This window comes from Pinus tabuliformis, chromosome 9, assembly GCF_031772625.1.
Source record: "Pinus tabuliformis cultivar Carrire ecotype Pingquan chromosome 9, CPIR1, whole genome shotgun sequence".
Lineage (NCBI taxonomy): Eukaryota > Viridiplantae > Streptophyta > Pinopsida > Pinales > Pinaceae > Pinus > Pinus tabuliformis.
In genome coordinates this window covers 726,549,996-726,574,902 of record NC_142307.1, presented here as the reverse complement: position 1 = coordinate 726,574,902, position 24,907 = coordinate 726,549,996, and positions in this window count along the sequence as shown.

The following is a 24,907-nucleotide window of genomic DNA, read 5'->3' as shown; positions in this document are numbered from 1 at the left end:
CGTGTCACTATCGTTCTTATAAGTAGGCATGGCCTCAGCCCACTTCGTGAAGTAGTCTACAGCCACGATAATGTACTTGTGATTCGCCGCTGAAGGCGGATTACAAGTCGTAAAGTCAATGCCCCACTTATTAAAGGGACCGATAGTGACAACAGGGAAAAGAGGAGCTGGATGCGCACGCATCTTGCGAGTAAAGATTTGACATGGGTGGCAGCGTTTGACCGCTTCCACACAGTCCTTAAAAAGTGAAGGCCAAAAATAGCTGGCATGTAAGATGCGTTGGGTTGTAGCAAGCCCTGATAGATGACCACCACAAGCTCCACTGTGGCAATCATTGAGCATGGACTCTGCTTCCTCTAAGGTTAAACAACGCCGGAGGATTGAGTCAACCCCTCGACGATATAATGTGTCACCAACAATAACATAGTTTTTGGCATGGTGATGTAATTTGCGACGTTCATCCTTGGAGAAAGTAGAGGGGCACTTCGAAGTCTGGAGATAAACAATGATATCTCCATACCAAGGTTCTTGTGCAGAGATGAGGAATATATGTTCATCGGGTAAACTTTCCTCATAAACAATATCATCTCCACAAGGTAGCTCCGAGATAAGTTCCGCAAAAGCCATGGATTTCTTAGATTTGGCAGACAAGAACTCGAGATCGAATTCCTGCAAAATGACTATCCATCTATTATATTTGCCCCCAATCACTCGCCTACTGAGGACAAATTGAAATGGATTGACTGCCGCTAAGACAAAAGTTTTACGTAGCAAAATATAATGACGGAGCCGTTGGACAGCATGGACAGCTGCCAAGGCCAACTTCTCAACCGGAGCATAGCGAAGTTCAGGGCCTATTAAGCCTCGGCTCAAATAATAAATGACGTGCTCGGCGAGAGCATCGTCCTCCTAAACTAGAACCATACCAATGGTTGATTCTGCTGAAGCGAGATATAAAAGGAAGTCTCTACCATAATCCGGTGGACTCAAAAGTGGGGCAGAGACTAATGCTTTTTTCAAAGCATCAAACGACCGCTGCGCAAAGTCATCCCATATAAATGGAACTCCTTTCCGTAGTAGACGCATGAACCCTTTAGTGATCTCGGCGTAATTTGCTATAAACCGTCTTAAGAAGTTAGCCTTCCCTTGAAGACTTTGAAGTTGCCGAAGTGAAGACGGGGGAGGCAACTGAATTATTGCCTCAACCTTGAAGGGGTCAACCCGAATCCCTTCATTGGATACAATAAACCCTAACAGCCAACCGGACGTAATCGCGAAAACGCACTTGTTGGGATTCAACCGGATTTTATAAAAATGACATCTCTCAAAGACTAATCGAAGATGACTAGGGTGATCTGTTCTCTTTCGAGAACGAGCAGCGAGATCATCTAAGTATGCCTCGATGACATGTTTGATGTCGTGGAAAGCGTATGACATGGCCCGCTGAAACGTGGCTCCAACATTTTTAAGACCAAAAGGCATCTTTCGATATGCAAAGGTACCCTAGGGACATATGAAGGTTGTCTTATGCTGATCCTCAGGACAGATAGAGATTTGATTATAACCTAAAAAACCATCCATGAAGGAAAAAATCTCGTTACCCGCACACTCGTCAATAATTTGATCAATAAATGGCGTGGGGTAATTGTATTTTGGACAAGCCTTATTTAGATCCCTAAAATCGATGCATACACGGATTGTTCCTTGCTTTTTATCTACGGGGACTAGATTAGAAACCCAATCAGTCAAAGGAACAGGGTATATAAAACCCGCCTTTAGCAGCTTCTGGACTTCAGCTTTGATAGCTGCTGCTTTCCTAGGGTTAACCAGACAAAGTCTTTGATGAACAGGTCTCGCGTTTTCATATGTCTTGATCTCATGTTGAACTATAGAAGGATCAATGCCACGCATTTCTTCATAAGACCAAGCAAATACATCACGATATTCTTTAAAGAGGTTGGTGTAGATTTGAATTTCTTCAGGGGAACACTCAATTCCGATGAAGATATTCTCAATGATGTTAGGGTCCTTAGAGATATTGATAGGTATCATTTTTGAAATTACCGACATATTACCTTCAGCGCGAATGTGTGCTGGATCCAAAGGGTTCGACACCATATCAACATCACTAGTACAGAGCTCGGAAAACCTAGATTCCACTTCCTGCAAAGGAGGAAGAAAGTACGAACGATGGTGTACGTCTTCCCAAGGTTGATCTATACCCATCATTGCTTCAAGGATTGCTTCTTCAGAAGGTAAAATTGAATCCAAGCAATCCAAGGTAGAGATAGAATCTAGGCTCTAGGCTGGGGCCACATGACCATCCAACTCTTCTTCAGAAAAAGGAGTGGAGTGGTTATCTGCAGAGTCTACGATAGACTGATATCTATGCTCAGCTGCAGATATAGGAAACGCCATTCCATTTACTTGTCCTTCAACTAATGTGGTTGTAGGTGAAGGCAAGGTCCAAGGGTCAGAAAAATGATGAGTTCGGAAGAATTCTTCTCGAGGAGACTCCTTGGATGATGAAATAGCATTGATTTTTGCAAAAGGAGAGGGAAGATCAAACGTACCCATCAATGAGGAATACATCCCTACTCCTAAATTCTCAATCGGCGGGCGAGGGTTATCCACCAAAGGAACAGTAGAGTCAGAGCTTGCTTGAGGATCGATTGGAGAATAGTCCAATTGATCAACCTTAACGATTTTCCCCTCATGAGGAAAGCAAATGACACGAAACAGAGTCGATACGACGACTTCCATTTCGTATACCCAGTTCCTTCCTAATAGGAGATTATAGTCTAGGTTAGCATCTATGACTTCAACTTCGATATTAACGACCTTCCCTCCAACACATATAGGAAAGGCCGGGATAATCCCATGCGGCTTGTGAGAATGACCATCAAATGCAGTTAAGATAGTTGGTGAAGGAACAGCCGAAGGTGAACCAATAGCCTTCCAACATGACATCGACATGACACATGTGGAAGCTCCTTCATCTATAACGGTGCGAAAAATATTGATTTTCCGGTATGTAGACTTTATCTGAAAAGCCATATGATGAGGGAGTCGCTTTTTGACATTTAACATGTCAAAAGTGAGCACTAAAGAGTTAGCCGGATCAAATGCTCCAATTGTAGAGAGTAAAGCACTTCTCTGAGCCGGACACGACTAGAGAACCTCTAAAGCGGACATAGCACACGGGCTTTGAGCCAGATCCTCCACAATGGAGTAATTCTGAGCGGCCCTAGTATTAGGGTTAATCGTCACGCGTTTGGCAGAACCTTTCGGTATCCGAAGTATAGTCTCAACAGGGGGTCGCTCAATATGAAGGTCAATACCTCCTGGAACAGTTTTATCCTTAGACGTTTCGGCTTAACCATAATCACGTGACTGAGTAGTCACATGGACGTTTGAACCCATCATAAAAACATTTGATGCTTTTTCCCCTTCCTGGTTGCCCCCTGAGGAGGTCCCAGGATTTGAACTCGCGCCAGCAAGAAGTTGCTGCCCTTGGGGAAACGGGTTAGTTAACACAGCTTGTGAACTAGAAGTCCCTTGCTGTCCTAACAAGCGCTGAGCGTCTTCAATCCTAGGGCAGAGATGAGTTAGATGGTATCCTTTACATAACTTGCAAGGAAACTTAACTTTCTTTCTCGACTCACCTTTACCAACACCAGCGTTGTTACCGGATTTATTTGCATCGGGCTTCCCATCCAAATTCTTCTTCTTACCACATCCTTTCTTTTTCCCATCGGAACTTTGATTTCCTTTGGGGTTATCGGATTGGACGGCGTTAATTAAAGAAGTTTGGGAAGCGGGAGGATTAGACAATGTGACTTGGTTGTTAGAAGCAGTTTGCAAAGACAACTACTGCAATTGATTCAACAAGTTCACTGTAGATGTGTCTACTGACCCAACGATACCATCCGCGTGCGGGCCTGGCTTCGGCTTAGCTAAATCAACCTTAGATCTAGGAGCATCTGGCAAGTACTTTTGTAGGATCCCAGACTGAGAGTAGATCAATTCTAATTGTTGGGCCCTAAAAATGGCTTGCTCCTCAGAATAGACCCCAGACATGGAGACATCCTTGGAGATCTCGGATTGTAAAGACTTGAAAAACCACTCGAGATGGTATTCCGGAGGAATTTCGGCTTTAATGAGCCTCTTTCTCCGTCTCCATTCCTGAATGTGATAGGAAATGTGAGTAGCCTTATCCTGGTGAAAGGTGGCCAGAAGTTCAGTTCCGGCGTCATAGCGGACAGGCAACTCAAAGTGATTTAAGAAGATGTTGGCTAAGTTGGCGAACGATGTAAAGCTGCCCCCTGGCAACTCTATATACCACTTGGCCGCATTACCAGTCAAGGTGCGCTGAAAGAGTCTCAACCTAATCGAATCATTGATGAGGGAGTTGGATGAGCACCACAGATGGAATGTGGTTACGTGGTCGCCCGGGTCCTCACCACTTTTCCCTTTAATTTTGGAATGTACGAAGGGAGTTTGGTTGGGGCCGGAGGCCAGGCCGGATTATACCTGATTGGGTCATTCGTTAACTTAGTGAGATCTAGCAAGTTTAACGTTGCCAGAAACGGAAGCCTAGGAGGACCTAGGGGATTCCACCCAGACTGGGCAGAACTCCCTAAGCTCTGAAAAGATTGTCCTGGAATTTGGGAGGCACCAGGCTGCCCAAACTGACCAGTAGAACCGGCTGAACCAAAAGGCAAGCCTTGTGGTCCAGCAAAATTCGGAGTTTGACCAACTCCTGTCGTATAACCTCCATAACCCGCAAAGTTTCCTCCTAAAGAATGGTAAGGAGTTGATAACCCCTTATATGGATTCCAAGCAGAAGCAAGGGGAGGAATACTTTGAAACATGCTAACCGTGGAGTACGGCCTATTCCCTTGTTGGCCGCTAAATGTATTCCCAACTCCTGCGCTACTAACCCCAGGGTTATTCCAACCATGGAAAGGGTTGTTGCTTTGTCCTATAGAAGAAAAAGGCATGGATCCTACCGTTGGGTTGGAATGTGGTATATGACCACTTACGAAAGGAAAACCTTGGAATGAAGCCGATCCACCCATCATGGACGTAGCGGCACTAAACGGAACCGATGGAATACCCTGTGATTGGGTGCCAAAAGGGAAGAGTCCAGTACCAAAAGCATTGGTTTGGGCATTTCCACTCGTGGACGGAATGGAGGTAGATACCACTAATGATGTGCTAGCAAAATATCCAAACAAGGAAGCGGAGGGGATGGAAATTGTTCCTCCCCCTTGCACCGATGTAGGGGTTTGCATAGTCGTAGCACTCGTAGAAGCCATGCTTCCAGTAGTGGTCATGAATGGTAAGTGCGTAGGGTAACCTGGACTTGATGGTCTATGTGACAGAGTCCCAACGTATTGCAATACGTCTGGATGACTAGATGGTAGTGGAGAATTTGGAGCCACTAATGACTCTGAAAGTTCTTCTACCTCTACGTTATTCTCCGCTTGAAAGCGAACTCGAGAAAGGACTGGAGTGTCCCTCTCTTGCTCAGAAATGCCAGGCCTTGCTTGGCCGCTAATGTCCCCGAAAGGAGGATCAATCCCCGATGCGTCAACCGGCGTGGGACGAACCCCACCGGTAGTATTGCCTCTGCGCCTTCTAGGAGAAGGCTCTAAACTTGGTGGCGAGAGACCACGAAGTCTTCGAGACCGTCTTGGAGATCGGTCAGCCACTTTGAATTTTTTGTTATGATCTAACTAAAGACTCAAAAAATTAAAAGCTAGGCCAACTAGGAGCATAGAACACACACTATAAAGTCCTTAAAGATACAGCCAGTCAAACAATCTTCTAAGTATTTCCGCTCCGGGTGATTAGGACCAGACACCAAAATACGAGAAAGTGAATCAAGGGGCCTTCTGAAGATAGTCTAGGATGATGAGGGTCCAGTTCTATCAGCGAATGTATCAGAGGAAGTTACGCTGACCTCCTAACAACAGCCTGCGCCGGTGCAAGCCCCCAAGCTTCGCAAGGGTGCCCTCTAGTAGTACTATTTAGAGTGATACAACGTCAACCTCAGGTGCCACGGGATTCCCCTCCGCATCCACCTGTGTAGATCCCTAGGAGAGGCAACTATGGGTACCAACTCGTCGCAGAAGCCAGGCGGAACAGTCGTGAGGTAAGTTCGGACAAGTAGGAGAGGGGGTATCTCTCTTCCCTTTCTTCACAGACCCTCGTGCTTAACTCCCAGATCTGGAGCTTTCCTGGTCTTCCTAACGCTATTGGATTTACTCTCGTTAATCAGACTCTTATGTTTGACGTTTTATGTGGCCTTGGAGAGTTAACTCTCCACTCGCCTAATCCAAGGCCCTAAAATCCTAAACTTGTTGGTGTAACTGACTAAAACAAAAAGTTCTAATGGATTTTAATTAGCGCTTGATTTTATTAGGCTGTTCTTTAAGTCACAAGGTAATGGAGATGAAACTTGTGGTGTTTTTATGGACGCAAAAGAAATTAATAAAACTTAGCTACATGCACATGCACTTTTTGTTTTCGATGAAGAGCAATTCCTATGAGGTTCAGAAGGTACTTCTAATAAAAACTAATTTTACTTTTCTTTTCAGACTCCACACTCACAAAAACTAACAAAACTATATATGCCTAAAAAGAGATGCAAATCTATCCTAATGCAAGAACTATATGTGGATGCAAGATTCAAAGACTACTCTAAAAACAAAGAAGGAAAGTTGCTCACTTATCAAATTTGTCTTGCCACTAAAATGCTTAGATAGAAGATGATGTGTTACCAATCATTTCGTCCAAACAATAAAAACAAGTTCTAAGATAAACACAAAGCACTTTCACTTCGCAAAAAAGGAAATCAAATGAAAAGCAAGTTCAAGAAAGCGAAACCCAAAACTTTCAAAAGATTTTCTTTCAATCAAACCAAAAAGTCTTTTTCAAAGAAGGCTCTCAAAAATACTGACACCAATGATTGGTGAATAAGCAACCAAACACTTTTGTGAATTCACACCTTTCAAATGATGAAAATCCAACAAAAATAAATGCATTTGAAATCGCTCTTGACAATCAAAAGCAGCAATGAAAGTCCAAAGATCAAAAGACAAGTTTCAAGAAGATGTTAATTAACAACTTTCCCGAAACGAAGGAGCAAATGGTCACAAAAATGATTTCGTTAAGCAAACAAAAGGGTCACCGAAACAAAATGGACACAAAGATTGAATCCAATCTTCCTACTCTGCCAAAACAGAGCAGTCAAGACTCTTAACCAGAAATCTTGTGTGTTAAAAACAATGACGCTTGCAATCAACGAAAACACGACTGATACTCCTTATAACTAGAGAGAGTTCAAAACAAGATGCCCCCTGTTAAACAGAGGACTGTTACTGGAAAATGACTGCTTCAAACTGACCCAAACCACCAGACAAACATTCAACAAAAAGAAAAATTATAAATCTTGAAAATTATAAAATATACACGCCTACAGTGATGTGCAGAATGCGTGTACACGCGACTGTAACTGAGGAAACTCGCGTATACGCGGGTTCACTTAGTACAACTTGCGTATATACGCTTCTGTAATCTAGGAAAATAGCGTATCTGAAGATTTTCAAGAAAAAATAAAAAATACAGACTGAAAAAACTGGAAAAGCTTAGAGTTCAAGAACAGATCAGATAGTCAGAGCCAACAAACAGAGGGGCTAAGCCTTGATTGGCTTGAAGACTACCCAAACTAGGAACAACAAGAGTGTTGTTCCCCAGCGGAGTCGCCAATTCTGGTTGAGGGGAAAGCGCCCCGAGGGTCCTTTGGGTTAAGACTCTACCAGACTGAAGATTGCTTATTCAAAGAAACACACACACAGCCATTATCCTTTCTGTAAGAAAATTCTAATGTTTAGGGTACGTACCTAAGGTCCTACGTTCGAGAAGGCCTTTAGGGTCCAAACCCTTCTTGGAGTTTCCTTCTTCTCCTTTGACCTGTAAAACGAACAAATCAAAGAACACAACAGTACATGGACAAATACTTATACACAAACCATATTCATGCTATAAAGTTAGTTATAAAAATCTTTAAGTAACTACTTGCATAATAATTCAAGACAAGAATCTCATAAGCATAAAGAAAGATTGTTTCGGGAACCAAGACGTGTTTCTTTATATAAAGGCAAGTAAAGTACATATAACGGAAAGATTTCACCTGGAACACCTTCAGCAGGCTGCAAGCAAAGCTTCCTCCCGGATTCGTTCCAGCCTCAAGCCTCCAACAAGAGCTCCTTCCAAGTCTTACTCAATGGTGATATAAAGGATGAATGATCACCAATACACATGGAAACAAGGGTTTCCTATGCAATATGGGGGAAGTGCAGAAAGCACCAAGGACTTCAGACCTGGTCTAAGGGAAAAATCTCAGCATAATAATCTTGCTCTCTTTTCTCTCTCCCTTTGGCCTTCCCTTTGATGTCTTTTTATACCATCTCCAAAGTAGTTTTTTAGTTAGGAGTTGGTTGGGAACACTTGGGCCACGGGCACTAACAGGTGATCAGAAGGTAAAACCCGCGATCTCCACCCGAAAATAAGGAATTATTAATTTTTTTAAGTGTTTTAATACATACACGCAGGTTGGGTATACACAGACCCGCGTGTACACGCATTTAACTCAGGGCAATGTCGCGTATAGGGAATAAAACACTGTTTTTTTAAATTTTTAGGACCAGGTCTGGAAGGAGGGGTTGCCCTAGGCCATGAGTGCAGCATCACAAACCATAAGAGTGAGATTTGGAGCTATAACAACAAGTACTCAGAGAGAAGCAACCCTCGAATCACCTGATAAATCAGTTCACCAAGTGCACAATGTGAGTGCTTCTAAAAGTAATCATGGAGCACCTCGCTCTCTAATCATTAAAATAATTAATAACTTCACCAAGTGCATATTGTCTTAGCCCCTTCTAAGACATTCACAATATTTGTAATACAAGAAAGGAAATAACTAGTAGTAATTCCCTTAAAGTAGTAGGCTTCGCTCCTATGAATATGTACATAAAATTCTTACACAATAGTATAAAAATTATTCCTAGAAAAAGACATATCTCATTGGTTAATTTGTGCTGCAATGAGAACCACATTGGAAAAACAATGGTCCTCCCAAACAATGGGAAATATTTTCCACAACCAGATCAAGCAATTTTCACATTCGAGAAGTTATTTGACAGAGAACATACCAAGTCCAGATCAGAATTCCACTAGCCAACCAACTCAATAATTCAATATGAAATTGAATTCTCCTGCCCATTATGCAATTCGAAAGCATGAAGTATTTGTGGATGAGTCTTAATCCCATCAAGAAATAACAATATTTATTGAGAACTATAGTATTAGTACATATTGAAGTAATGGTCGACCCATACCCAAAATAAATAAAACAAAGTGGTTATCAAGAACACATTTTAACTTCTAACTGTCCTTGGTGGAAACGACAATAATATTTCTACTCGTGTAGTTATATGATTTTTACCCAAGCTTCTCGGGTAATTGTATTACGTACACCACCCCTTAAAGAGAACATCATCCTCAGTGTTCATCTCTGGCTGGAACTTTAACTTTTACTCATGATATAACAATGTAAACAATCCTAAAAGGATACATGCTCTTCAAAATGAGGGATTTTTTTCCTATATATACTCATAGGAAAAAAAATAGCATTTTATCAATTGTCATAAGCATTTTGTGACTGCAAAAAAAAACAAAAAAAATGCAAGTTTTAATTTCCTTCATTTAGCCATTATTCAATTTCACAATACAAAAAATATTCATTATACAAAATTACATTACTTACCAATTACTCTAGGATTCCATGGTCAATTTTACATAAACACTTAAAGAATGGTTCGATGGCCCATCAACACTTTATTGCAAGCACCCTATAATGTATGACTAACAAATCCAACAAATCATATTAGTCACAATATTTTCAATCAAATGAAATACTCCTAACTATGAATTATTCATCCAATGTCACATGATAGTTTAGCCATAGTACTTTCACAAGTACTAAGAGAGAAGCAACCATGTAACCATAAAAATCATAAATCACTACACCAAGTGCACATTGCCAAGAATTCTAAAATTACTTAGGGAGCACCTAACTCTTTAATCATCAAAATAATCAATAACTGCACCAAGTGCATATTCGCTTAGTGCCTGCTAATACATTTTCAATATTGGTAATATAATAAAATAATTACACTTCCAGTAATTCCTTATCAAATGCATGGCTTCTTTCCTATCAAGATGTACATAAAATTCTTACACTATTGTATAGAAAAATTATTTTTCACACAACACATAACTCACTAGTTAATTTTTTCTTCTATGAAAACCACAATGGTGAATGAATGCTCCTCCTAACCATTGTGAACTAGTTTCCACAACCTAATCGAGCCCTTTTCACATTTAGGTAGTTCTTTGATAGAGACCATACTAGGTCTAGCTTGGAATTCCACTGGCCAATCAACTCCAGAATGTCAATGACCACATGAGGTCCAATATAGGATTCCTCTTGGAAGTGTCTTTCTTGATCCTCTTTCAGTGTCCCTTCCATGAGGAATTTTGGCCTCCTCCAACAAGATTCAAATAAATACAGTTGCCTTGGCATTTTTCCCTTCTTGCCATATTGGACAAATTGTTTCCATTATTGAGATCATCTTATATCTAGGGAGAAGAAATCTTGGCAGGAAGCCTCCATCAACCCAAGGCCTCCTGTTCTTTCACAACTGTCTGAAATGTGAACTTATCTTTTGTCACTCTTTCGCTCATTATTTTACATAGTAAATCATATGCACCTTATCATTAAAACAAAAGAAACATTTATGTACATCATTCATTCATACAACATGGGTTCAAAATATCTAGATTTAAAGGAAACATAACTAACATATAGGTGGTATACATTTTCATTTTCCAAATAACACAATCATGCATATAATAACACTATACTTTCTCTTTTATGGTCACAATTCATATTGCAATGTTTTACCTTCACATGTTTCCATGTTTCCATTAAGCTACTCCTACTTAATCTCATCATCAACATTAGTCATAAATATCAGTTCTTCAAACAAGTACTCATTTTCATAACCATCTTAGTTTTATGCGTAAAACACTATCATGCATAAAAGTATATACAAATATTCATTAACGTGTAAATGTCAATAATAGTTAGGGTAACAATCCAAACATTTCCAATTACCACAGTGTACTATCACCAAGACACCTATACATGAAGTAACTACTGTAATCACTTATTTACAAGCTAGAATAAGCTTAAAAAAAATCCAGTTCATGTATATAACTTTTAATAGTTAGTCATGAAACACTAACTAATCATTGCGACCAACCATCTTAATACAACCATGACAAGAATCAATCAAGAATTAGTTATTATAATCAAATCTCACTACTCGACTCATTGCTCTTTTTTAATATCTAAAGGGGTTCTTCCAATGTTCTTTTAAAAAAATCTATCGTCTACTTCAAGGAAATTCCCCATATTTTTCATTCATGCATTCACTTATTATAAGCAGTTCATTGTAACTTTAGTCATGTTCATTAAATGTATCATTAACATTTTCATATTTGCGAAGGTCAACAATTGGTTCTCACTTTCCATAGTGAGTGTTTATGATTTTTTATAGGTGTAACATAGGTTTTATTATCTTTTATCCTCATCAGGACTCAAATGTCATGAACACAGTTGTGTAGTAGAATTTATTACTTACTACTCTTCAATGTGGTTATAAACATGAATCACGCATCTCATGTCAAAATTAGTCTACTACATATATCAATATGTATATTGTTAGACACATGCCTATGTTGATGCCCACTAGTAACATGTCTTGATTTTACTATGTGCATAATAATTCCCCAAGGCACTAGTGCTGCAATCTTTAGTTTTGATAGCACTTGTAACATCTCCGATAACCTTGCATGGAGTTAGGAAATTTTACAGAATTGACCAACATGTAACTATCCAAATTACAATTCCAGATTCCTTGTTAACCATTGGATAAAATCTTCATCATTACATAGAGTAATTTTAGTAATGTAATAGTAAGCTATATAACCATTAACAACTACTGTTGTAGCATATTAACATAAACTTTCTAATGTAACCTTACATCATTTTCATGGTTCCTGTTTCTATATTAGTTAAGCACATAATTATATTGTAAACATCAACTCATGTAGGGAATCCACATCTTATAAGTAGAACAACAATCAACTTCATCATTAGACATCGATATACCATGGAAACCTTGTAGGGTGAAAACTAGCAAATGTTCAATTTTATTATTAAATGCTCATGATGGTGTTCACCACTCACTGAATGGATTGTAAGTTATTCCATCCATTAACCATTGTCATAAAACCTTACAAGGAAATATCATTTAGATATAAAATATCTAGCTAAAAGCTATGACAATCATCATGATATCATTTACCCATAAGTCTTCAATCCTTATAACTTTGTTGCATAGTTGTTCCATTAGTGGACCATCCTGTAGCTTTCACTCATCTCCACGAACCATTAATTCTTTAATTGCCACAATGTTAAATATAATTTGTCCTTTCCACAGGTCACCATCCTTTCCTACCATTATTGTCATCAGTATACATGCATATATTGATTACGTAAAGTATTAATGAACCAATAATCATTATTTAAGATTGGTTCTTCAACATCCACTCATCTGTGTACATGACATGTAAATATAATATCACAACATGCTTCTTCTAACACCAGTGTTGATGCATTAATTATAAGAAAATATTTATCAAACCATGTCAAAATAAACACCACCTTACTATGATCCTTCTCGCACAAGCACACATTCCATTCCAAAGGAAACCCACTGTAAGTATCCATATTTATTTAAAGGATACTAGAAACTTAGCCTTGTTTTCCGCGCATGTAATTAGATACAAAATTATTCAAAGAAAGTTAGCCCCTCAGCTTCTTCTTTTTGCATGTATGTAATTAATCTTTCCAATACAATAGATAATATTATTGCTAGTATTATGCATTCAAATACATATTCCCTTCTAAGAGAAGGCTAACATAATTGATACCATTATTGTTCATGAAAATGCTAGTCCCTTTTCCAAAAACGTCTTTCCAAATATAGAAGTATTTACACAGTCTATTATACACCCAAATACATGCTTTGTTTTAAAATAAAGCTAATGTGTTAGTAATTATTTGTTGTGTGTGGATATATATATATATATATATATATATATATATATATATATATATATATATATATATATATATATATATATCTTTGTGAAGTAAAGCTAACACATTTATTGCATGAAATTACTTTTTTTACTTTCCAAGGTATAACATAATATTTATTCTTTTCTATACAAAAATTTGTGTTTATCTTCACAAGGTCTAACACAATAATTATATTCTCTCTATGCATATTTATTTTTAAATAATTCAACATCATATTTGTACTTTTCATGGGTGCACAAATTATATTTCCTTTCAGTAAATAAAGAAAAAAATTTCTATTTTTCGTGCAAGAAAAAACATATTTGTTTTCAATAAAAATAAAACATATTATTTCTATTTTGTGCATGAAGATAACTTATTTCATCTCAAAAAATACTAAAAGTTATAATTGTATGTTTGTGTATTCATATAAGTTACTTATTTTCCATAAATATCTGCACAATAGTTCTATTTTTTACATGCAAAGAAATTCAACCTAATGTGCATGCAAAGGAAAGTTTCTTTCCAAGAAAATTTAAAGCTAGAGAACATAAAATACATGTTTCTTTTCCAAAGTTATTTTAAAACATTCATTATTTCCTAAATAATTTCCAAAGAATTTATCATAATCACTTATTATTTCCAAGAAATAACAACATATATAAAACAACATAATTTTTTCCCAAGAATGAATTAACATTTTGACACAAGAAGAAAGATGACCTCTTCCTGAAGTAAACATTATTCCTTTTCCAAAAATTCACATAATAGATAGCATTCCATGTTTATGTGTAAACATACTCTTTCCAAGAAATCAACATTGTAGCGATTTATTTGTACAGCTCAGCTGATATTATTTTTTAAAAGAGAACTCGTACATAAAAATAATTCATCGTAGCTACTCTTTCACGCATGAAAATAAATATTTTCTTTGAATAAATAAAGAGAATATTAACTATTATTTCATGCATGCAATGCATATATTTTACAAAAGAAATCATGCATAATATATATTAATCTTGTGCATATAAGCACACAATCTTAACCTCAAGAAAAATGTCATACTAGTTCTCAACTATGGGATCAAAATATTGGTTAATAATCATGCCCAATATAAGGAATAATAAGATAAACTCATTTACCATCAACCTCAAAAAAAATTATAAATAGTGAGATACACCTAGATTAATTATAAACAAATTTGCAACAAACCACCAAAAATTATTCATTTTTACATGAGAATCCATGGAATACTTCCCAAAAGGTCACCACCCACAGTGAAAAATAACAAGCTATACATAGGTCATCTAGTCGCAACCACAGGAATCCAAAAAACAAAACAAGGAAAAGAGAGCTTGATAGACTTAGTCACATGCCCATATTTATGGACGACAACAACAAGGGAATGAGAAGCTTACTAGATTGGTAAGGAAAGACATATAGGTTAGAACAAACCCTTGAGATCCTACCACACTTCCTCTTGTTCATTGACTACTAGTCTCTATGGAGCGAGTTATTTCTCGGATAGGGTTGTTTTCCATTCTATCTTATAACGTAAAACATAATGTACTACAAAATAGTTCAACTCCTATCATTGTCAATTGGAAAGCATGCACTCTTCATGAAATGAGTTTCAATCCCATCATGAAATAACAATATTTATTGAGAAGCACGGTATTAGTACATATTGTAGTAATGGTCCATCCATACCGTGAATAAGGAAAGCAAAACAGTTATCAAGAACTCATTTTAACTTCTAATTTTTCTTGGTGAAATGGTAATAAGATTTATACTCATGTAGTTATATGAGTTTTATCAAAGTTTCTAAGGTAGGTGTATTACATACCCCCTGCCCCCACTTAAATATAAAACTATCCTTGGTGTTCATCTCTCACTGGAACTTTAACTTTTACTCATGATATAACAATATAAATAGTCAAAAAGGGATACATCCATTTCAAAATGAGCGATTTTATTTTCTAGATATATTCATAGGAAAAATAATATTGTTTTACCAATTGTCATAAACATATTTTAATTGTGAAACAAAAATATGCAAGTTTTACTTTTGTTCACTTAGCCATTATTCAATTTCACAAAATAAAAACAAAGTCTCTATACCAACTTATCATTACTTACCAATTACTCTAGGAAGTCATGGTCATTTTTATGCAAAAGGTGGGATAATGTTTCGATGACCCATCAACACTTTATGGAAAGAACTCTATAATATGACTGAAAAATCCAGCATAATCATATTAGTCACAAGATTTTAAATCAAACAAAATAATTTTAAGTATTATGAATTCATGCAATGAGAAGTGATTTTTTTGCCATAATATTTCCACAAGTACTCGGAGAGAAGCAACCCTCTAATCACCTGATAAATCATTTCACCAAGTGCACACTGTCAGTGCTTCTAAAAGTACTCATGGGGAACCTAGCTCTCTAATCATTAAAATAATTAATAACTTCACCAAGTGAATATTGTCTTATCCCCTTCTAAGACATTCACAATATTGGTAATATAATAAATGAATTACACTTGTAGTAATTCCCTTCAAGTAGTAGGCTTCACTCCTATGAATATGTACATAAAATTCTTACACAATAGTATAAAAATTATTCCTAGCACAAGACATATCTGATTAGTTAATTTTTTCTACTATGAGAACCACATTGGAAAAAGAATTCTCCTCCCAAACAATGGGAACTATTTTCCACAACCAGATTGAGCAATTTTCACATTCGAGATGTTCTTTGACAGAGAACATACCAGGTCCAGATCGGAATTCCACTGGCCAACCAACTCAATAATTCAATATGAAATTGAATTCTCCTGCCCATTATGCAATTGGAAAGCATGAACTATTTGTGCATGAGTCTCAATCCCATCAAGGAATAACAATATTTATTGAGAACTATAGTATTAGTACACATTAAAGTAATGGTCCACCCATACTCGGAATAAATAAAACAAAGTGGTTATCAAGAAGACATTTTAACTTCTAATTTTTCTTGGTGGAAACGACAATAATATTTCTAGTTATGTATTTATATCAGGTTTTCCCAAACTTCTCGGGTAATTGTATTACATACACCAGCCCTTAAAGAGGACATCATCCTCAGTGTTCATCTCTGGCTGGAACTTTATTTTTTACTCATGATCTAACAATGTAAACAATCCTAATAGGATACATGCTCTTCAAAATGAAGGATTTTTTTCCTATATATACTCATAGGCGAAAAAAATAGAATTTTATCAATTGTCATAAGCATTTTGTGACTGAAAAAAAAAAAAAAAAAAAAAAAAAAAAAGAAGAAGAAGAAGAAGAAGAAGAAAAGGTTCAAGTTTTAATTTCCTTCATTTAGCCATTATTCAATTTCACAATACAAAAAAAAAGTCGTTATATGAAATTACATTACTTACCAATTACTCTAGGATGCCATGGTCAATTTTACATAAAAACTTAAAGAATAGTTCGATGGCCCATCAACACTTTATTGCAAGCACCCTATAATGTATGACTAACAAATCCAACAAATTATATTGGTCACAATATTCTCAATCAAATGAAATACTCTTAACTATGAATTATTCATCCAATGTCACATGATAATTTAGCCATAGTACTTTCACAAGTACTAAGAGAGAAGCAACCGTGTAACCATAAAAATCATAAATCACTACACCAAGTGCACACTGCTAGGACTTCTAAAATTACTTAGGGAGTACCTAACTCTTTAATCATCAAAATAATCAATACTTGCACCAAGTGCATATTCGCTTAGCGCCCACTAATACATTTTCAAGATTGGTAATATAATAAAATAATTACACTTCCAGTAATTCCTTATCAAACACATGGCTTCTTTCCTATCAAGATGTACATAAAATTCTTACACTATTGTATAGAAAAATTATTTTTCACACAACACATAACTCACTAGTTAATTTTTTCTTCTATGAAAACGACAATGGTGAATGAGTGCTCCTCCAAACCATTGTGAACTAGTTTCCACAACCCGATCGAGCCATTTTCACATTTAGATAGTTCTTTGATAGAGACCATACCAGGTCTAGCTTGGAATTCCACTGGCCAATCAACTCCAGAATATCAATGACCACATGAGGTCTAATATAAGATTCCTCTTGGAAGTGTCTTTATTATTCCTCTTTCAGTGTCCCTTCTATGAGGAATTTTGGCCTCCTCCAACAAGCTCCAAATAAATATAGTTGCCTTAGCATTTTTCCCTTCTTACCATATTGGACAAATTGTTTCACTTATTAAGATCATCTTATCTCTAGGCAGAGGAAATACAAGAAATAAAGCACCATCAACCCCTCTAGGTAGGAAGCCTCCATCAACCCAAGGCCTCCTATCCTTTCACAACTATCCATAACTGTCTGAAATGTGAACTTATCTTTTATCACTCTTCTGCTCATTATTTTACATAGTAAACCATATGCACATTATCGGTAAAGCAAAAGAAACATTTTTACATCATGCATTCATACGACATGGGTTCACAATATCTAGATTTAAAGGAAACATAACTAACATATAGGTGGTATACATTTTCATTTTCCAAATAACACAATCTTGCATATAATAACACTATTCTTTCTCTTTTATGGTCACAATTCATATTGCAATGTTTTACCTTCACAGGTTTCCATGCTTCCATTAAGCTACTCCTACTTAATCTCATCATCAACATTAGTCATAAATATCAATTCTTCAAACAAGTATTCATTTTCATAACCATTTTAGTTTTATGTGTACAACGCTATCATGCATAAAAGTATATACAAATAAGCATTAATGTGTAAATGTCAATAACAGTTAGGGTAACAATCGAAACATTTCTAATTCCCACAGTATACTATCACCAACACACCTATACATGAAGTAACTACTGTAATCACTTCTTTACAACCTAGAATAAGCTTAAGTAAAGTTTAGTTCATGTATATAACTTTTAATAGTTAGTCATGGAACACTAATTAATCATTGCAACCAACCATCTTAATGCAACCATGACAACAATCAATCAAGAATTAGTTACTATAATCAAGTCTCACTACTCGACTCATTGTTATTTTTTAATATCTAAAGGGGTTCTTCCAATGTTCTTTTAAAAAACTCTATCATCTACTTCAAGGAAATTCCGCATATTTTGCATTCATACATTCACTTATTATAAGCAGTGCACTGTAACTTTAGTCATGTTCATTAAATGTATCATTAACATTTCCATATTTGCAAAGGTCGGTAGTTGGTTCTCACTTTCCTTAGTGCGTGTTTATGATTTTTTATAGGTGTAACATAGGTTTTATTATCTTTTATCCTCATCAGGACTCAAATGTCATGAACAATGTTGTGTAGTAGAATTTATTACTTACTACTCTTCAATGTGGTTATAAACATGAATCACACATCTCATGTCAAAATTAGTATACTACATATATCAATATGTATATTGTTAGACACATGCCTATGTTGATGCCCACTAGTAACATGTATTGATTTTATTATGTGCTTAACAATTCCCCAAGGCACTAGTGCCGCAATCTTTAGTTTTGATAGCACTTGTAACATCTCTGATAACCTTGCATGGAAATGCATGGTGTTAGGAAATTTCAGACAATTAACCAACATGTAACTATCCAAATTATAATTCTAGATTCCTCATTAACCATTGGATAAAATCTTCATCATTACATAGAGTAATTTTAGTAATGTCATAGTAAGTTATATAACCATTAACAACTACTGTTGTAGCATATTAACATAAACTTTCTAATGTAACTTTACATCATTTTCATGATTCCTATTTCTATATTATTTAAGCACATAATTATATTATAAACATCAACTCATGTAGGGAATCCACATCTTATAAGTAGAACAACAATCAACTTCATCAGGCATTGATATACCATGGAAGCCCTGTAGGGTGAAAACTAGCAAATGTTCAATTTTATTATTAAACGCTCATGATGGTGTTCACCACTCACTGAATGGATTATAAGGTATTCCATCCATTAACCATTGTCATAAAACCTTACAAGGAAATATCATTTAGATATAAAATATCTAGCTAAAAGCTATGACAATCATCATGATATCATTTACCCATAAGTCTTCAATCCTTATAACTTTGTCACGTAGTTGTTCCATTAGTGGACCATCTTGTAGCTTTCACTCATCTCCATGAACCATTAACTCTTTAATTGCCACAATGTTAAATATAATTTGTCCTTTCCACAGGTCACCATCCTTTCCTATCATTACTGTCATCAGTATACATGCATATATTGATTGCATAAAGTATTAATCAACCAATAATCATTATTTAAGAGTGGTTCTTCAACATCCACTCATCTGCGTACATGAAATGTAAATATAAAATCACAACATGCTTCTTCTAACACCAATGTTCATGCATTAATTATAAGAAAATATTTATCAAACCATGTCAAAATAAACACCACATTACTATGATCCTTCTCGCACAAGCACACATTCCATTCCAAAGGAAACCCACTGTAAGCATACATATTTATTTAAAGGATACTAGCAAGTTAGCCTTGTTTTCCGTGCATGTAATTAGATAAAAAATTATTCAAAGAAAGTTAGCCCCTCAGCTTCTTCTTTTTGCATGTATGTAATTAATCTTTCCAATACAATAGATAATATTATTGCTAGTATTATGCATTCAAATGCATATTCCCTTCTAAGAGAAGGCTAACATAATAGATACCATTATTGTTCATGAAAATGCTAGTCCCTTTTCCAAAAAAGTCTTTCCCAATATAGAAGTATTTACAAAATCTATTATACACCCAAATACATGCTTTGTTCTAAAATAAAACTAATGTGTAAGTCATTATTTGTTGTGTGTGGATATATATATATATATATATATATATATATATATATATATATATATATATATATTTTTTTTTTTTTTTTTCTGAAGTAAAGCTAACACATTTATTGCATGAAATTACTTGTTTTACTTTCCAAGGTATAACATAATAATTATTCTTTTCTATATGAAAATTTGTGTTTATCTTCACAAGGTCTAACACAATAATTATATTCTTTCCATGCATATTTATTTTCAAATAATCCAACATCATATTTGTACTTTTCATAGGTGCACGGATTATATTTCCTTTCAATAAATAAAGACAAAAATTTCTATTTTTTGTGCAAGAAAAAACATATTTATTTTCAATAAAAATCAAACATATTATTTCTATTTTGTGAATGAAGATAACTTATTTCATCTCAAAAAATACCAAAAGTTATAATTGTATGTTTGTGTATTCATATAAGTTACTTATTTTCCATAAATATCTACACAATAGTTTTATTTTTTACATGTAGAGAAATTCAACCTAATGTGCATGCAAAAAAAAAATTCTTTCCAAGAAAATTTAATGCTAGAGAACATAAAATACATGTTTCTTTTCCAAAGTTATTTTAAAACATTCATTATTTCCTAAATAATTTCCAAAAAATTTATCATAATCACTTATTATTTCCAAGAAATAACAACATATATAAAACAACATATTCTTTTCCCAAGAATGAATTAATATTTTGACCCAAGAAGAAAGATGACCTCTTCCTGAAGTAACCATTATTCCTTTTCCAAAAACTCACATAATAGATAGCATTCCATGTTTATGTGTATAACATACTCTTTCCAAGAAATCAGCATTGTAGCGATTTATTTGTACACCTCAACTGATATTATTTTTCAAAAGAAAACTCGTACATAAAAATAATTCATCGTGGCTACTCTTTCACGCATGAAAATAAATATTTTCATTGAATAAATAAAGAGAATATTAACTATTATTTCATGCATGCATCGCATATATTTTACAAAAGAAATCTTGCATAATATGTATTAATCTTGTGCATATAAGCACACAATCTTAACGTCAAGAAAACTTTCATACTATTTGTCAACTATGGGATCAAAATATTGGTTAAGAATCATGCCCATTATAAGGAATACTAAAATAAACTCATTTACCATCAACCTCGAAACAAATTATAAATAATGAGATACACCTAGATTAAAGGCCGAGATTATTATATAGATCTCAATCGAGTTCCTTGAAGGAGGGTTTTAGCCCAGGCATATGTCATTTTTCGTGACTGAACTAAGTGAGAGTATAATTATGCAATAACCATACTTGTAATATTGAACATTTATGTGAATTATAATTATAAAAAAATTAAAAGAAACCACCAAAATTTATTCATTTGCACACTAGAATCCACGGAATCCTTCCAAAAAGGTCAACGGCCATAGTAAGAAATAACAAGATCTACGCAAGCTATCTAGTCACAACCACAAGAATCCAAAAACAACAAGGAAAATAGAGCTTTATACACTTAGTCACATGCCCCATATTTATGCATGACGACATCAGATGAATGAGAAACTTACTTGGCGGGTAAAGAAACAAAGAGTGGTTGGAAGAAACCCTTCAGATACAACCAAACTTCCTCTCATTTGTCAACTACTGGCCTTTGCGGAGTGAGTCCTTTCTTAGATAGGGTTGTTTTCCCTTATGTCTTGTAATGTAAAACACAACATATTGCAAAACATTTTAGCTCCTAGATTTTGCAATTGAAAGTCATGCAATATTTATAACATGATTCTCAATGCCATCAAGGAATAACAATATTTTCTCGGAACTAAAATATTAGTACATATTCAAGTAATGGTCCACCCATACCCCGAATGAAGAAAATAAAGTAATTATCAAGAACTAATTTTAACTTCTAATTATTCTTAGTTGAAATGGAAGTAATATTTCTACTCATGTAATTATATGATCTTTATGGAAGCTTGTAAGGTAGGTGTATTACACATTAATAATAAAAATATGGTGAGTGATGTTTAAATAGGGTGAGTGTGGACATCTACAGTCAACCATTGTCTAATAATCATTGATCGTCCTTTTCAAATGGTAGTTATATTTAATAATTTTCACACATGGTTAGCTAAGTCTCACCATAATCAACCATCGTCAATGATGATAGTCATGGTTGACTATTATTAATTATGTTTCACAATATTTAACTATGATCATCATGGTCAACTATTGTTAACAATTTATGACTCTAGTCAATAAGGTCGACGATCGTCAACCACGGTTGGTCATGTTTAGACATGGGAATCCTATGTCAACCATTTTTAATCATGCTCATCCTTGGTCAACCTGTTAGGACTCTCGACACCACATATCTCCACAATGGTATGATATTATCCACCTTGGGCCTCAGCCCTCATGGATTTGTTTTTGGGCTTTACCCCAAAAGGCCTCATACCAATGGAGATATTTTTCCATCCTTATATACCCATGATCCTCCCCACTTCTAGTCAATATGGGACTTTGGTCGTATACCCAACAATCCTCCCCTCGAACAAAGGACCATCGAGCCTCCCCTCAAACGATTATCCATCCGTCCACTCTCTACCAACCAGGATTCTCTGCTCCAATACGTTGGAAGCAAACGCCTTACATGGAAGCACCACCTCCCTCGAGAGCTTGCTCTAACCGAGGTCAACTCCTCTTCACCGTGTTGGGACCAGGACACACCCATGAAGAATCTGGAGCACACCGCTTGTCTAACCAAGCTCATCCACGGATCCCATCATGATATTATCGGGGCCCACCACCTTCGTTCGACATTCCGAGGATGCATCCACTTGGCTAACTTCGGGGCATGGCTCTGATACCAGATGTAGGTTTTAACCCCGTACAGAAATTACATGCATAAGAATTCTAAATCACAGAAAAATAAACAATGCGAGAGCATAACACATAAGACACATATACACAGAGATTTTCCCCTGGATCCCAAAACCAGGACTACCAGCTTATTTTTCATTATATTCCTTTCAATGTTACAATACATATTTATACATGCCGAAGCATCCGATACCATGGACCGAAAACTATCGCGTCCAAAACCATGGACTGAAAACCATAGGTAGGTTCGCCCAACCTAATATAGGGTCCAAAAAAAAAATTTCCCAGGGCGCTGGCCCGAACCCCGTAGAGGGGAGCTACCCACCCCCCTCAAACCCCCAGACAGGGGGGGCTGTCGCCCCCCCTGTGACCCCCCCGCTACGCAATTGGCGCAATGAAGGGGGGGCTCCGCCCCTCCTCTAACCCCCCGGTTCACTACGTGGGTTAGTCGTGGAAAGAATATAACACAACCCAACAATCTCCCACTTGTTGTTTTCTTTCCACAGGGAGCCACAAGAGAGCTTAGTCATTTTTCCAGCCCTGAAATGCCCATTTTTTTTCTACACCAATAGAACTTCTCAGAGCTCATAGATTTTGTCAATGCATCTGCAGTATTCTTCAAAGTGTCCACCTTTACCAGCAATACCTTTTTGTCTTCTATCATATCCCTCAAAAAGTGATACTAAACATCAATGTTCTTTGTCTTTGAATGATAAGCAGGGTTCTTTGTCAAGAAAATTGCACTTTCGCTGTCACAGTCTATTCTTATAGCTCCTTGTACTAACCCCATACTTGAACACAATCTCTGCAACCAAACTGCTTCCTTACTTGCATGAATGGCTGCCATGTATTCTGCCTCTGTAGTTGATAGTGCCAGTACAGATTGTTTCTTACTCATGCAACTGACTGCACCTCTAAATATGTTAAACACATACCCACTTGTAGATCTTCTCTGATCCACATCTCCAGCCTAGTCTGCATCAACAAAGCCATGAATATCCAACACTCTGTCCAATCCTGGTCTTCCTTGGTAGCACAAACCATAATCACTAGTGCCACGCAAATACCTGTAAACCCACTTCATTGTTGTCCAGTGCTCCTTCCCTGGTTTTGACATAAACCTGCTCAATACTCCCACTGCATGTGCAATGTTTGGTCTAGTACATATCATTGCATACATCAGGCTACCGACTTCACTCGCATATGGAACACGGGACATGTCCTCTTCCTCTTCTTGTGTCTTGGGACATCCTTGGTGACTGTTTTAAACCATACAGATAATTCTTTAACTTGCATACCAGTTCTTTCTTACCCTTCATCGCAAAGCCTTCGGGTTGCTTCATGTAGATTTCCTCTTCCAAATCCCCGTGAAGAAATGTTGTCTTCACATCCATCTGTTCTACCTCAAAATCAAAAGCAACAGCAACAGATAAAAGTAACCTAATAGAAGTTACCTTGGCAACAGGAGAAAAAATATCACCAAAATCAATTCCCGGCACCTGGGAATAACCTTTTGCTTCCAACCGAGCTTTGTATTTCTCCACCTTCCCTTCTGCATTTGTCTTCTTTTTGAACACCCATTTGCTGCCAATGGGTTTCCTTCCAGCCGGAAACTCCACCAGATCCAAAGCCTCATTTTTGTGCAAAGATTCCATTTCATCAACCACGGCCTCTTTCTAGAGTTTTCCATCCTCTGAATCTACTACTTCCTTCACAGTTCTAGGATCATCACCAGTAATAGACAAAACAAAATTTGAATAGAAAGTAGAAGGACTATACCTTTCTGGCTGCCTTCTTTCTTGAACTGATCTTCTCACAACCGGAGTTTGTGGCTC